At 44.0% G+C, this 15,692-nt stretch overlaps 1 protein-coding gene across 3 annotated transcripts in view; it reads right to left on the bottom strand.

Annotated features, from left to right (window-relative positions):
* Window positions 1-11,661, bottom strand: part of LOC139372404 (semaphorin-4B-like) — a 99,671-nt gene extending 88,010 nt beyond the window's left edge. For 2 of the 3 annotated variants that reach the window (XM_071112130.1, XM_071112123.1), the window contains exon 1: window positions 11,453-11,661. The gene's annotated coding sequence lies outside the window, so the exon portion shown is untranslated. The remainder of the gene's footprint in view (window positions 1-11,452) is intronic. The other variant, XM_071112116.1, reaches the window with a different exon arrangement.
* Between the last annotated feature and the right edge of the window lie 4,031 nt (window positions 11,662-15,692).

Raw genomic sequence — 15,692 nt, 5'->3', positions numbered from 1 at the left:
AAAGGAATTCATTTAACTATACAATCCACTCTGAAATGTGCTACTTCAGAAATGTTATTGAGCACACTGTCAGCGAGCTGTTTAAGATATCAAGCCGTGCTTGGTTTATGAGGGGTCAAAGCGTCTGTGAGACACAGGTGAGGAGCTGTAAAATTCCTGGTTGCTGAAAGTAGGTCAGAGCAGTCCAAATGTTTGCTGCTCCCACTCTAAATGTTTTCTATTGTTTGGAATTATCTCCCTGTATCCTTCTTTGTGCATTTACTACTGGGGCAATATGGACCCTGATACGCTAAGCTTGTTACAATCTGCAGGACTTTGTATCTCTAGTTAGTTTCTGTTTAGCTTTAGTTCTGACTGCATGTGGTAGATACGTTTTTATTTGATTGGAAATGGCCTATTATTGTTAGTTCAAAAGTACGCCTTATAAATGACTAACACTTCAGGTTTGACAAATACACATCAGGTTGTACGAATACAAAGTTAATTCATTAACATTTCATTCAGTTGTTTAATTTGTCATTGAATGGTCACTCAACCAATCAATAGTTATTGATCACCAGATGGAACCTGCATAGATAACATTAAAACATTTAAACGATTCTTTAGAAAAGCTCCGCTGAGACTAGGAGAACTATGAGGTAAAGGCAAAGATAACATATAAAAACATGTGAGACTAGAAACAAGCAGATTAGGCTACTTCAGAATGTGAGTGAATAAGGGTGCACACCCCAGTGCTCTATTTGAATCTCTACTTGAAATCACCATCTTGGTTCAACCAGCTGGAAAATGTATTCAGATTGAAGTCTGCTTAAAAAAATCGATTAAGATGGTCTGAATTCTTAAACTGCTGTAAACAATGGTGTGTGGGTGTCCCCTCTGGATGGCAATAGAGAAAGGTTGCACACATTCCAGAGGCTTAGACAAATGCTCTGAGCACTGGCCAGTGCAGGGTAGTGTGCTCAGCCCATCCATCCATCCATCACTGTGTAGGGCTGATAAAGGGCTCAGCCTCTGCTTCTACACACTGCCATCACTGACACACAGCCCCTATAGACACCCACATCTCCTTCACCTCATCCATCCCCTCCCCCTCCACCCATGGTCTGTTACTGACAGATGCCTGCACCCCAGGGTTTCTCAGAGAGCAGGCTCCGAAAACCCTGACCCTCCCCTTGCCCATCATTCTCCCTCTTCCCAATGTCTTCTCTATGCTGAGCTCTGGTCAGCAGCACTGCACATCACCTTCACTCAATATCAATCACTGAGCCCAACACATCTCCTACTAATGCCGTGTCTCGGTGAATGTCTACGCAGGAGTCTCTCTATGACAGAGTACTTGTGGTCAGCTCATAGCAAACCCTGCACACATTTCCACACAGCTTACTGTATGAAGAACAGAGAAAATTCATACTATATGAATTATGCATAATATGATCTAGAACAGTGGTTCCCAACCTTTTTGGCTTCCTGTACCAACAACTGAATTTGTCTGCCAGGAGTACCCCTGAAGTACCCCCTCACGTGCATTCTACGAGTAGGCATATGGTCTCATGAGTCTTTTTGAGTACCCCCTGTGGATAGGACAAGTACCCCCAGGGGTTCTACTACCCCTGTCTGGGAACCACTGACCTAGAGGATAACATTGATTATTTATCATGTCTGAGAGGAGCAAGAGGAAATTAAGCATATGAAGCAGTCATACAAGTGGCCTCAGTAGAGTACCAGAAACAAGAGAAAATACCAAACTGATAGCGATAACAGCCAACTGGGGGGTGACATTAACATTTTCCCTCTTTGATGTACTCCATATCTGCTCACTATTTGACTGTGATCATGACTTTCAGCCTACAGGCTTGTCGGTGGTCACCCTCTTCCATGCACCAGTTTGTATTTGCTATGGGAAGATTATGGGGTTATATCCTGCCTGTTTGGCCCTGTCCGGGGGTATCATCGGATGGGGCCACTGTGTCTTCTGACCCCTCCTGTCTCAGCCTCCAGTATTTATGCTACAGTAGTTTATGTGTAGGGGGCTAGGGTCAGTCTGTTATATCTGGAGTACTTCTCCTGTCTTATCCGGTGTCCTGTGTGAATTTAAGTATGCTCTGTCTAATTCTCTCTTTCTTTCTCTCTCTCGGAGGACCTGAGCCCTAGGACCATGCCTCAGGACAACCTGGCATGATGACTCCTTGTTGTCCCCAGTCCACCTGGCCGTGCTGCTGCTCCAGTTTCAACTGTTCTGCCTGCGGCTATGGAACCCTGACCTGTTCACCGCACGTGCTACCTGTCCCAGACCTGCTGTTTTCAACTCTCTAGAGACAGCAGGAGCGGTAGGGATACTCTCAATGATCGGCTATGAAAAGCCAACTGACATTTACTCCTGAGGTGCTGCACCCACGACAACTACTGCGATTATTATTATTTGACCATGCTGGTCATTTATGAACATTTGAACATCTTGGCCATGTTCTGTTATAATCTCCACCCGGCACAGCCAGAAGAGGACTGGCCACACCTCATAGCCTGGTTCCTCTCTAGGTTTCTTCTTAAGTTTTGGCCTTTCTAGGGAGTTTTTCCTAGCCACCGTGCTTCTACACCTGCATTGCTTGTTGTTTGGGGTTTTAGGCTGGGTTTCTGTACAGCACTTTGAGATATCAGCTGATGTAAGAAGGGCTATATCAATCAATTTGATTTGATGATTATACATGGATATTTCAATGCAGGGTTTGTACCAGTGTTGTGGAAGCTGCTCATAGTTTACCAAACTAACAATTCACACTAGAATAAGTTAAGCTACTCTTCACACTAGAATAAGTTAAGCTACTCTAAAGCTACCCGTAAGAAAACTATTGTTTACTTTGAAAAGGCAGTACACTACATCCAAGCTTCTCTGTGAAAAATTATCATATCTAAATCTGAAATGTCAGACAAAAAAATTGCAATAAAAGATGTCTCTGAAGTCAGGTGTAACAGAATGTGTAATTTAGCCTATTAAAGACGAACTATGTTTCAAATGAGAATCAGGCAGGTTTGATGCCAAAAATAAAACGACATACTTGCTGACTCCACCCATATTTTTCTAATCTTTTTGTAAAAAAGTAGTGTGTAGTTCCAATAGTTAGATACACGGCAAAACAGTAATTAAATGCTTAAAACGGTACCAATATTTGAATTTAGTTCAACTACCACCAAGCTACTGCAAAATGTAGTTAAACTACTAGTTGAACTACATGTAGTTCAATACTCCCCAACACAGACTTGTACTGTAGTAAACCTTCATCTGAGCATTCGTGTAGCACATCTGCATACTGCAGAAATGTCATAATGATCATTACAGAGGTAATAATAAATATCATAGGTCTCCCAGTTCAAATGTAATGCAGATGTTGCCTTAATATGTAGACTGTGCTGCTCTACCTTTGTAGTCATGCTGTGCTCTGTGTGATAAGAGCCGTCCTCTGGGCTGCAGACGGGAGAAAATGCTCGCCTAACATTTTGAGATGGAATTGTAAACCATGTTACAGTGAAAAGATTGGCAAAATAATATCAGACAGGCAATCAGGTTCACAAAATCTGTTTTACAGAGATATGTAAATCAAGAGCTACTGATCCTGGGGTAGCAAATGCTGACTTGCATTGATGCCTATGGTTGCTCAAGTTCCTCTTCTTCTCTCTTAGCCTTGAAATGAGTGGGGGATGATACTAAAAACCAGCCAAAGCCCCCTGCTTGTCTGTATCTACCAGACAGACCTTTTTTTAAATGGAGTGTCACTTGCAGTGACCTCAAGTTGGAGTGATCGATAGTATGCTACTTATTCTTAAAGAGTCACCAATGCATTGGAATCCCAATCATTCCAGCCATGTCATCAATCCTTTAGAACACAGATATGTAGGGTACATTCCACTCAGTGGAACCCAATAAACCTAGACACTAACACATATCATGTTTTGTTGTATTGTTTCTATTATTTTGTTGTTGTTGTTGTATTGTTTGTATATCGTTGTATTTAGAATGTGTGTGACTGTCCTTGTCTTAGTGTTTAAGTGTCTTAGTGTTTTGTTACTTGTCAAGTTGTGTGTTTTCTGTGGACCCCAGGAAGAATAGCTGCTGCCTCTACTAAAGCTAATGGGGACCCCAAAAGGGGGCAGCCTGGTTGGCAATCTGGAGGAGACGCGGTCTTGTCACTCAGTGTCAACCTGATAGCCATGGAACACTAAAGCGTAACACAGCTCCTACTGTAACATTTGTTTAAAGCTGCAATATGTATCTTTTCGGGCAATCTGACCAAATAAAAATGTGAGTTATAGATTTGTCATTCTCATTGAAAGCAAGTCTAAAAAGTGGTAGATCTGTTCTATGTGCGCTATTTCTATGCTTCCTGTTTTTCAGTTGAGTTTTTGTGTCTTTTAGACCAGCTTCAAACAGCTGAAAATGTTTGTTTATTGAGATATTTCACAGTGTTTAAGATGGTACAATGATTCTCTCCACTTTTGTTTTGTCACAAACTGAAATTAGGTGAACTATTAGGATTTTTGCAACCTGGAAACGGCAGAGCGATTTTTGCATATTGCAACTTTAATACTAAAATGTATCATTTTAGGACTAATTGAATATTACAAAATGTACCTCTTCACATTGGAGGGCTTGTTCTATTAAGTTTTCCCGTGAATCTGTTTTCTTCATATTTCTTAGTAAAAAGTTGTGCTGGGCAAGATGAGTTAAAGTAAGGCTGACTGACTGCCCGCTCTATTTAACCAGACAATCATAATAAGGGGATTGACAGCCTATCAGATAACACTGTTCAGTGCAGCTGATTGCATGTACATACAGGCAGATCTCTTTTATAGCATGGTGCAGATAACTAGCATTCTGAAGTAGTAGAGTGCAAATGAAACTTAATGACTAAGAAAAAGGGTAAAAATGTAATTTCTCCTTTTCATTGACACAGAGCAAAGATACATGCATAAAATGCATAAGTTGATAACCTTTATATCAGATTTGTGCTAGTGGGAGTTAGCTTTCAATTTGCTTTCACTGGCTCTGCAGAGGATTGTTGGTTAATGTAGTACGGAGTGAAGTGAACTCCAAAAGGACCCTTGAAGTTCCTGTGGCCTTTGTTTGCAGTGAAGGGCCCAGCCGTAGAGTGCAGTGGATGATGCGTGTGAGATCCAATCAGAGTCCTGACACGTCCACACAGCTCAGCTCTGTGCAGGGCCCTGCGGCTGCAGGCATGGAGGTGGGAGCTGATGTCATGGAGAGATGGCAGTGAAATGATCTGTTACAGGAAAGCTGAGCCTCTTCAATACCATATTAGAGCCAAGCCCACATAGAATTTCCTCAGACATCTTCACCTACTTTCACAACATAGGGGTCAGGGCTTGTCATACCACAGGTTAAGCCCTCTGATGCAATCTCCTTTCCAGACATGAGCAGAGCAAGATGGATGTTGCTTTAGTGAGTCTAGAATTATGAAGAAGGAAGGTGTGTAGCCATGAATTTCCAAAATACACAAAATAAAGATGATGCAGAACTGGAACAATGATAACCTATTTTATTATCTGAGACATTTTGTAGGTTAATCTATGAGGTAGACTAAATGCAGCTGGGTAGACTAGACCACTATCAGGTCGTAAAGAGCTTGCTTGACCTTAGAGCTGAGACTGAACAAACCAAAGGTTTTCTTTTTTGCCTGGATCTAAAGTCAACTGATTAGAGGGAACAGCAGGAAGACAGTCATTTGAAGAAGACATAATTCAGACAATGAGCATAAAGTATCTTTCAGGAGCCATATAAGGTAATCTCCCAAAATACCCTGCAACTCAAGGATGAACTGTAACTTGAAAAACAAGGCTCTGCTGCTTTGTTGTTCAGTACAAAAGCAAACACACAGCGTAGCTCTTTCTTTTGGGCAACCCCATCGCAATAAATAGTAAAGCAGCCTCCAAATAAACACAAGAAGGTCCCTTTTCCTACTTTATTAATTCAGGAGCATGAGGAGCAGTCTTTTACAGACTAAAGCAGAGCTGTGTAGGACAGCATGAAAATATCTTTATGACCTGAACCAATTAACCAGCAGCCCTCTCTCTGTTCCTCTGTCCCACCGACCATGCTAGCGGCAGTGGGGAAAATGAGCATCAATGCATCAAAAGCGTTAGTTCCTTCCTGTGAGCTGCTACCTGCATGTTAAGCAGCTCCATTCCCCCAGATGTCTGAAAGCCTTGCTGGACCCCAGGCAGCATCAGCAGCAAATCTGTATATGTCTCCCTCCCAGGCTGCCCAGACCTGTGTAGTCAGGCAGACAGTTGAGTAGACAGGTGCCAGGGTGGAGAGAGGAAAGGACAGTTATCTGAACCCTGCGGTCACTCACACCACGAGAACGCACCGGGATAAGACGTTAGCATCTTTTAAAAGGCCACCCGGATGTCTTGCCCTGGCTCTTCATATATCACATATTCGATCCAATACCATTAATTATTCAGACTTAACTGTGTCTACTGTGTCTCTCACCTCAAACACCTGCAATGCTTGTCTACCTGGATTACAGTGTTTCCATAAGAGTCTTTTAGACTGCCACGGTCTACTATCAGTCATGCAGTTCACCTCACTCCTCATATTCCATATCTGTAGTGCTAAGTACAGACTGTGCAGTGTAGATAAAAAGAACAGTACAGTATGCTATCATGTTGTTAAACGATCACGCTGTAAAAGGAGTTTGTAAAACAGTTCGGTAGGCCTATATTTTATGAGGTGCTGCTCTGTGCAAAGTTTTGCTAAGTGGGTCATGACATGAGCTGTCATGTGCTAACCTAACACAAGGCTAACTACATTGAGGGCTCGTTTGCATTAGCATAAGAAAGGCATAGCTGGCAGAGCCTTTGACTTTTGGCGAGGGGTTGTAAAATGTTACAGCTCTGGTGTGCGTCATGCTCATACAGCGAGACGCGAAGGGAGGCAGAGAGCAGCGCAGGTCTTCTTTCATGACTGCACACAGCCATGGAGAAGTGAACTAGGGGGATAAAGCCAGCATACTACCCTCACTCACTCCCTCGTTTGTGGATTCCAGCTACGCACGCAATGACTAAATACCAGCATCTCTCTTCCCTGTTCTCCTCTGTGCACGCCTCCCACTCCTAACTATCAGCAGGGATTCCTGACTAGATAACACGTGACTGACATTCTCCATTAGACACTTGGTAGGTTAGAGGAAGACAGAATCATCCAACAACACCGTAATGAGCATGTGACTTCTCAGCTAGGCATAGGCTAAATGTTTAGTTGGCCTTCACATAATTGGATAATTGATAAAGAACATATTACCCCTCCAAAAATGGCTTATAGTAGAAAAGCAATTAAAAGCCTCATTTGATCAGTGGTCCTCAGCTGGAATGTCTGGGAGGGTCAGCAACGCCATTAGTTACATAAAGGGCACAACCTGGAATGTCTGGGAGGTCATGATGGGGAGGGATGATTCTAATCATCACATACAGGAGCTCTCACACTGGCGTCAGAGAGGGGCATACCAACACAAGTGACAAACACTTCATGTAGACACGTTTGGAGTATGCAGGTCACACATTTAGCTCCCCTCCAGGTCGAGCATTAGTTAGAGAGGTACAGAAGCTCACATTCCCCAGCTCACCACAGTTTAAAATACAACAGTATAATGCTTGAAACATGGACATGCAAGAAGAACCGGTGTGAACCCGAGGGTGACGGACAATTTTGCCATTCTCACACGGACACATGAGAAACGCTGACCCACGTGGAAACGTATTCCAAATGTCTTCTCAAAACTATTCCACGGGCCTGTGTAACGTTACAGTTAAAATAAGGTGGAAGCCTGAGGCACTTCATAGTACACACGTGTCGTGTTTCTGTGCACTTCCCAAAGGGGTTAAGAGACAGATCTGAGGCTCTCTAAGACAGCCAAGCAAACACAGGGTTCTGCCTAGGATCCATGTCCACAGCCATTTCCCACATCTTGCCACAGTGACTGGACTGCTCTGGACTGGGACAACACTTGAGACTGCAAGCTGAGCTCCCTGAATGCCTGTTTGCAGAGTTCCCATCAGTAAGCACACAGCAATAGCACTCCCTGAAGGCCCTTGTTTAACCTTCAGGTTACAAGTGGCTGGCCACTCCACATCCCCCTCTTCCTGCTATTAACCCCTCTCTCACTCATGCAATCCATCCACCAACACCACAGCAGAACTGAACCGCTCTCTCACATTAAGACCCTTATTATAGCACCTCAGTCCCAGCTAGGGTTGAAGTAGCAGTCAGTCACCATAATAGGTAGGCAGGTAGCCTAGCAGTTAAGAGTGCTAGGCCAGTAACCGAAAGGTCTTTGGTTCGAATCCCCAAGCCGACCAGGTGAAACATTTGTCGATGTGCCCTTGAGCAAGGCACTTAACCCTAATTGCTCCTGTAAGTCACTCTGAATAAGAATGACAGCTCAAATGTAATAATGGTGGATGGGTCCTCGGAGAGACAGTGTTTCAGATCACTCACATTACTTAATATGGTTCCTCAGTAAGCTGATGGGTTGAGTGAGGATTGAAGTTTATTTACATTCCTCATTTTTACTGCCAGAATGAATTGCATGATCCATATCACACACATACACACACGTACAAGCAAGTGCGTAGACACGCACACACGAACACTGACAGGTACTGAGTCACTGTGCCTAAGCCAACAGATGAAGAGGAATCTTACTAATGCTGAGAAAAGACCCCTGGGATTATGATGAGTGTGATTGGAAGCATGTGCTAGAGCGGGGCCAGGGAGAGTTGTGTTAGAGCGGGGCCAGGGAGAGTTGTGTTAGAGCGGGGCCAGGGAGAGTTGTGTTAGAGCGGGGCCAGGGAGAGTTGTGTTAGAGCGGGGCCAGGGAGAGTTGTGTTAGAGCGGGGCCAGGGAGAGTTGTGCTAGAGCGGGGCCAGGGAGAGTTGTGTTAGAGCGGGGCCAGGGAGAGTTGTGTTAGAGCGGGGCCAGGGAGAGTTGTGCTAGAGCGGGGCCAGGGAGAGTTGTGTTAGAGCGGGGCCAGGGAGAGTTGTGTTAGAGCGGGGCCAGGGAGAGTTGTGCTAGAGCGGGGCCAGGGAGAGTTGTGCTAGAGCGGGGCCAGGGAGAGTTGTGTTAGAGCGGGGCCAGGGAGAGTTGTGTTAGAGCGGGGCCAGGGAGAGTTGTGTTAGAGCGGGGCCAGGGAGAGTTGTGTTAGAGCGGGGCCAGGGAGAGTTGTGTTAGAGCGGGGCCAGGGAGAGTTGTGTTAGAGCGGGGCCAGGGAGAGTTGTGCTAGAGCGGGGCCAGGGAGAGGTGTGCTGTGCAAAGACACTACAGTGTGATGTATTCTTTTCTCTGAGCGCAATCATTAATCTGTAACAGGTTGTCCATTGCGATCACATTGTGAAGCTTCAGTGCACAGAAGCACTGTTTTTCTTTCTTTGCTTTGTGCCCCTCTCAGCTGCTGGAACAGCAAATCAAGAAAGCCAATCCACTGTGCAGAGGGAGAGCTGGCTATTCTGGATGTAGTGGTTGTAGCTAAAAACAGCCATGAAATAATATTGACTTTAGGCCTTACATGATCAATTAACTTTATTGTCGAAGCACAATATCCAAACTAGATACTTAATCTTTACTTTTGGCATTGAGAATACCACTATATAAACCTACTGTTCATATCTAAGGGTATAGACTCATCCATTCACAGTATATAGAATATGTACCCCAATGAGATGTCCATCTGCCAACGGGATGCTTGAAGTGAGTAGCTAGAGTGTGGATTTGAGTTATTGATATAACAGGCACCGTCCTTTACCAACAAGACAAACTCTTTGTGACAGAGTCATACAGGCAGCTCATTGTCAAGGCTTCTGTACCCAGAATGCGGTTGCCAGCTGTTGTCTTTACGGATCAGACCAAAAGAAAACACAGAGACAAGGTCATCAGCACAGGCAGGCTTTTCTTCTCCTGACAAATGTGCATCAGGTAACAGAATTCACTCTGTTTGAAGAGTATATTAATTGATCTGTCCCCTCATTCTGATAGGAACTCCCTTTGACTGTTTGTTGTAAAAATATTGAATATCTCTACTGTAGTTCTACAGTTGCTGTTTTTGTTTTGTCTCCTATAGCACGTCCATGTTTGCGATAGCTATCACATGTCCAGCTGCCGAGTCACATAACTGGACTACACCCTCATGCTAAAATGAACTGGCCTTTGAGAGATACATTCCATAGTGGTTCATATTGCACTCCAGTGATACTGTATCTAGGCTATGTAGTGCCGAATAGGTTGATGTTGACACCCCATCGTAACAACTGACCAGTGTGCACTAGTAACATAAAGCCTCCCTCTCCAAAGAAAGGCACACAGTGTAACAAAGGCTGGCTTGTTAATCATCTTCATAGAATAGATTCAGTTTCAATTTCTGTAATAATGAAAACACCTAACACATTGGCATTATGTCACGACTGTGCTGCCAGCAGAGTGAGGGTGGGAGGTTTGAGTTTCACACAGTAAAACCTGCAGCCTCTGGCCTGAAGATGCCCTGCAAGACCCACAGCAAAAAAAAAACTGACTGGCATCACATGGCCTCACATCACAACCCCAACCACCACAACAGTCCTGCTGCACTACTAAGGGAGGCATAATCATGCCAACACACTCTTAAATGAGATCTGATGTCGTTTTTTATGTTTGTTCTTTCCCTTCATTTACAAAGCCAACTTTACCACATGCCACAGAGTTCACAGGAAGTTCCCGTGCTGGGAGAGGATGTGAGTGCACTGCCTGCCACATTCGCTCACTCCTATCTGTAGAGAGAGGCCCCATTCCCCGTCACACGCTCTCTGTGCTGGAGAGACTGAGCCGCCAGCTCCACTAGAACAACCACTGCCTTACTATGGACGCTCACGCACAGTCTAATAGGCTTTTAAATGTGAACACACCCAGGTAAATAGCTGTACTTATATATATATATATATATATATATATATATATATATATCCATATATACACACACACACACACACACACACACACACACACACATTACAGTATACTAATTTTAAAAAAAGAGTTCAACACCAACAACTCTTTAGGCAAGAGGACCTAAAAATGAACACACCCAAGCCTATAGCTACCCACTACGAATATGAATATGAATACGAAGAAGAGGAAGAAGAAGCAGCTCTGCCCTGCGATCACCTTATTATTAAAAAAAAAATACGGGATAGGCTGTCTCATGTCAGCAGCACACACCCACTTTAGCCCTGTGTACTTGGAGAGAGAGAGAGATAAAATAGCCCATAATGCAGAGAGAGGCAGGAGAATGACAGCAGTGTCCATTTCACAAGGTAACCAAAACCCCAGGAGACACATCAATGATTAACTGAGGCAACGCTCTGCACTCTTAATGAATACAGGGCTGCCTCTGTTGCAGTGGGTTGTACTTACTCTCTTTCCTGCACAGCTCTGTACCAAAATGATCTTCAGATTAAGAAAAGGTTCCTTTTAGGGTGACTCAGATAGAAATGCCCTTCAGGGAATGGGTAATAGAACAGCCAGTAGATTATCCACGTAGAGCAGTTAGAGTAGCAGTAGTTAAAGGGCTCCTGCTGCCTGCTCTGTGTCTGTCTGCTTTCTCTCTCTCTCTCTAACAGTCTGACACCCTGTCATAGTACAGCCTGCCTCTCCTCTGGCCACTCTCCACTATAGCCCCTCCCCTCCCACACTGCTGCCAGAGAGGGAGGGAGCAGGGGCTCTGATATACTGCTTCTACAGAAGTGGGAGAAGAAAGAGAGGACAGGATACACCCACAGAATGGTCTTCTCTTAGTTTGATTTCTGGTTCTATCTGATGTATGAACCAGGCTTAACTAGAATTACCACTCTAAACAATGGAAGCATTAAGAAGTGGGTTGAAGAAGAAAAACCTAAGCCTGTTAAATTCAATAAAAAAGTCCCTTTGTATTTGACTTTCCTCATTACGTATCTGTGTATCTGCTCCCGAGTGGCGCAGCGGTCTAAGGCACTGCATCTCAGGACTTAATGTGTCACTACAGACACCCTGGTTCAATTCCAGGCTGCATCACAACCGGGCATGATTGGGAGTACCATAGGGCGGTGCACGATTGGCCCAGCATTGTCTGGGTTTTGCCGGTGTAGACCGTCATTGCAAATAAGAATTTGTTCTTAATTGACTTCCCTAGTTAAATAAATTAAAAATCCAAAAATTATTTGACTAAGCTATATAGTGCGAAGTCCCCTGACAGTTAAACATTTCACACAAAAGTAGGCCTATTATTATAAAAGTCAGTGAATGACATTGGTGGGCTAAGGTTACATCCATAAAACAAATACTGTTGATCATATCTCAAAAATTCTGTGGGAAAACTAGGCTTACTTCTCTCTTCAATTTGTTTAGAGTATCAGAGTATTAATTGGAACGAGTGAACTGGTTAAGAGGAACCACTTGAGTGTGTTCTATATATTAATCATAGGAAGCAGAGTATGAGGCTAGCCCTGACAGGATGGTGTCACGAAGTGCTATTAAAATAATACACAACCCACTGCCAAGGACAAGCTTTCAGGGCATGACACTGAGTTCCACAGAACTGGTGACGCTAACAAGTCTCGGTGGGAATTTAATTTAGAACTAAGAGACCATTTCATCTGCTGAAAAGGGGCCACTGTCTTCTAGTGCAACTGCATACTGGCCATGTTAAATAGACACAGCCTGGAGTTAGCTCTCAGTTGAATAACATTAGTGGATGCTGTTATTCCTGCGTGAGTACCTCAGAGAATGCTGAAATGGAATTGAAAATTGACAAATCATATCACTCAGCCATCACATGCTTTCTTCCTTTATCAACCAAAACAACCATGAGCCCTAGTGGAAAACAGGTGCATTCAATGCAAACGGCATGGAAGCAGTCCAATTTCACACTTAGTGTACTTTTCTTTCTTTTTTTGCATAGTCTCTGATGTGTAAAATAACTTTTGGAACTATAAAAAGCCATCCATGTGAACACAGTGAGGTGAAAGATAGCAGGCTGTTGAGAGGGGGACTCCTTTTTCTAAACTAGTGGGTGCTAATGTACTTTGGGCTGCAGTGCTAAGTAGGCAGACGGAATGCTAGGTCTAGAGGTGTCAGGAATGGGAATGCCAGGTCTGGGCATCTCGGTGAGAAGGTATGGGGTTGAGATTCCATGATGGTCACATGACAACTACTAGGACCACTATAGCAAGGCTAGCCTACAGCCGTCTTATTTACAGACTCTGGACACCGGCTGGTTGTTACACGTTCAGTCTGTCAGTTCTGTACTATAAGAAGACTTCTGAAGCCAGACAGACAGTGTACCTCTATAGTTGAGTTAGATCACCTGTCCTTGCCTATACCAGACGTCTCAGAAGGAACCCCTCACCGAGGCGGGCAGACGTCTAAACATGGATCAAACTAGTTAAACAAATGGAGGTGATCATGAGGGCTCTTTCTGTTGTCTGGGATCCCATTAATAGATTGACCAGATCTCGCTGGACTCCATCTGGAGCCGTTCCAGTCTACATATGCTACTGTATGGAGGGAATGCAGATAGGCTAACCAAAAGACTCATTTCACATAACGGTAGATAGAAGGCATAAGACATATTTGTATTTTCTGTGCATCTCACACCAAGAGGAAATGCTGACAGGTCACTTTGTATAAATTAATTACAAACAGTGTACAAATTACAGCACAATGATAAAAAGTCTGTGTTACACATATTAGCCTAATGAGAAAACACCAGATAACAGGTCTCTATTTCACTAGTGTGGCTGACAGGACCAATAAGACAAGAGATATAGGCTAGCTGCTCAATGTTACCTCTGTGCTCAGAGATTATTTGATGATATTAAAGACCACATTATCCTCAGGATAAGGTTTGGGTTTCACCTCCAACCACACAATATAAACATCTACACTCTTTGCTCCTCCAATGTTACAAAACACTGATATTTTTATCTGGAGAAACATTTGTGATTGATGTGGCGTGAACCTGTTACAGACAGCTGTGTAGAAACCTCTCTCTCTGTCCCTTCATCTCACCTTGACTTCAGCAGACACACACCATCATCATGGTGTGGAATGTAGAAAGTCTTGGTCTGGTGTGCTCTGCATATGTAAGGATTATACCATTTTCAGCACTTAGCAGTAAGAAACTTTATGGAATGCTCCTTTAAAAGGAATGTGGATCCAGAACTCCACACTGCCCTTTCTCACCTGGACAAAAGGAACACCTAGAATGCTATTCATTGACTACAGCTCAGTGTTCAACACCATAGTCCCCTCAAAGCTCATCAATAAGCTAAGGACCCTGGGACTAAACACCTCACTCTGCAACTGAATCCTACTCTTCCTGACAGGCCGCCCCCCAGGTGGTAAGGGTAGGTAACAACACATCTGCCACGCTGATCCTCAACACTGGAGCCCCTCAGGGTGCGTGCTCAGTCCCCTCCTGTACTCCCTGTTATCTCATGACTGCACGGCCAGGCACAACTCCAACACCATCATTAAGTTTGCAGATGACACAACAGTGGTAGGCCTGATCACCGACAACAACGAGACAGCCTATAGGCAGGAGGTCAGAGACCTGGCCATGTGGTGCCAGGAAAACAACCTCTCCCTCAACGTGATCAAGACAAAGGAGATGATTGTGGACTACAGGAAAAGGAGGACCGAGCACATCCCCCTTCTCATCGACGGGGCTGTAGTGGAGCAAGTTGAGAGCTTCAAGTTCCTTGGTGTCCACATCACCAACAAACTAACATGGTCTAAGCACACCAAGACAGTTGTGAAAAGGGCATGACAAAACCTATTCCCCCTCAGGAGACTGAAAAGATTTGTCATGAGTCCTCAGATCCTCAAAAGGTTCTACAGCTACACCATCGATAGCATCCTGACTGGTTGCCCCCCCCACACACACACACACACACACACACACACACAAACATTTTTACACCGCTGCTACTCTCTGTTATCTATGCACGGTCACTTTAATAACTCTACCTACATGTACATATTACCTCAATTACCTCGACTGTACATGGGCACTGGCCTCAATAACATGGCAGCCTCAATAACATGGCACCACTTGACCTCCCCTCAGTATCGTTTCAGAAAAGAACACCATACAGGTATTCATAACGTTATTGAATGATGTCATGATACAGATACTATGAAGCCGAGATCTCTACTCACACTCTCTCTGTTCTCAGGTTAAAACTTTATGATAAAACTGTCCTTTAGATCACATCTGAACTTGTCACCAGCACATTGAAAAGAGTGATGGTTTGCCTCTATTCGCACTATACCAAGAAGCAAAGTGTTGAATACTGAATTAGAGCATGCTAAAAACAGAACATGATTTTAACACAAGTGTATTTGCAAATTAGAACTGAACCTAATCCATTCTTCTCACAGGTCAGCGTTATTACTGTGAACACAGATATTTTTGTTCTCTGGAAAAGTACAGACAGGAGTGGCACTGTATCACAATAGTGGGGAGGAATGAGTCATCTTAACCTGAGAGCTGTAGCCAGTCACTTCTCAGGTGGTTGATGATGTCATCACAGGGCTAGGTGAAGGGTCATGTATGGCCTGTTTCTGCTCGGGATGATGAAATGTAACCTTGAGCTATTTTGGAAATTCACTCTGA

Source organism: Oncorhynchus clarkii, chromosome 2, assembly GCF_045791955.1.
Source record: "Oncorhynchus clarkii lewisi isolate Uvic-CL-2024 chromosome 2, UVic_Ocla_1.0, whole genome shotgun sequence".
Lineage (NCBI taxonomy): Eukaryota > Metazoa > Chordata > Actinopteri > Salmoniformes > Salmonidae > Oncorhynchus > Oncorhynchus clarkii.
The sequence above is the reverse complement of the archived record's forward strand: the minus strand, read 5'-3'. Positions and strand labels throughout refer to the sequence as shown.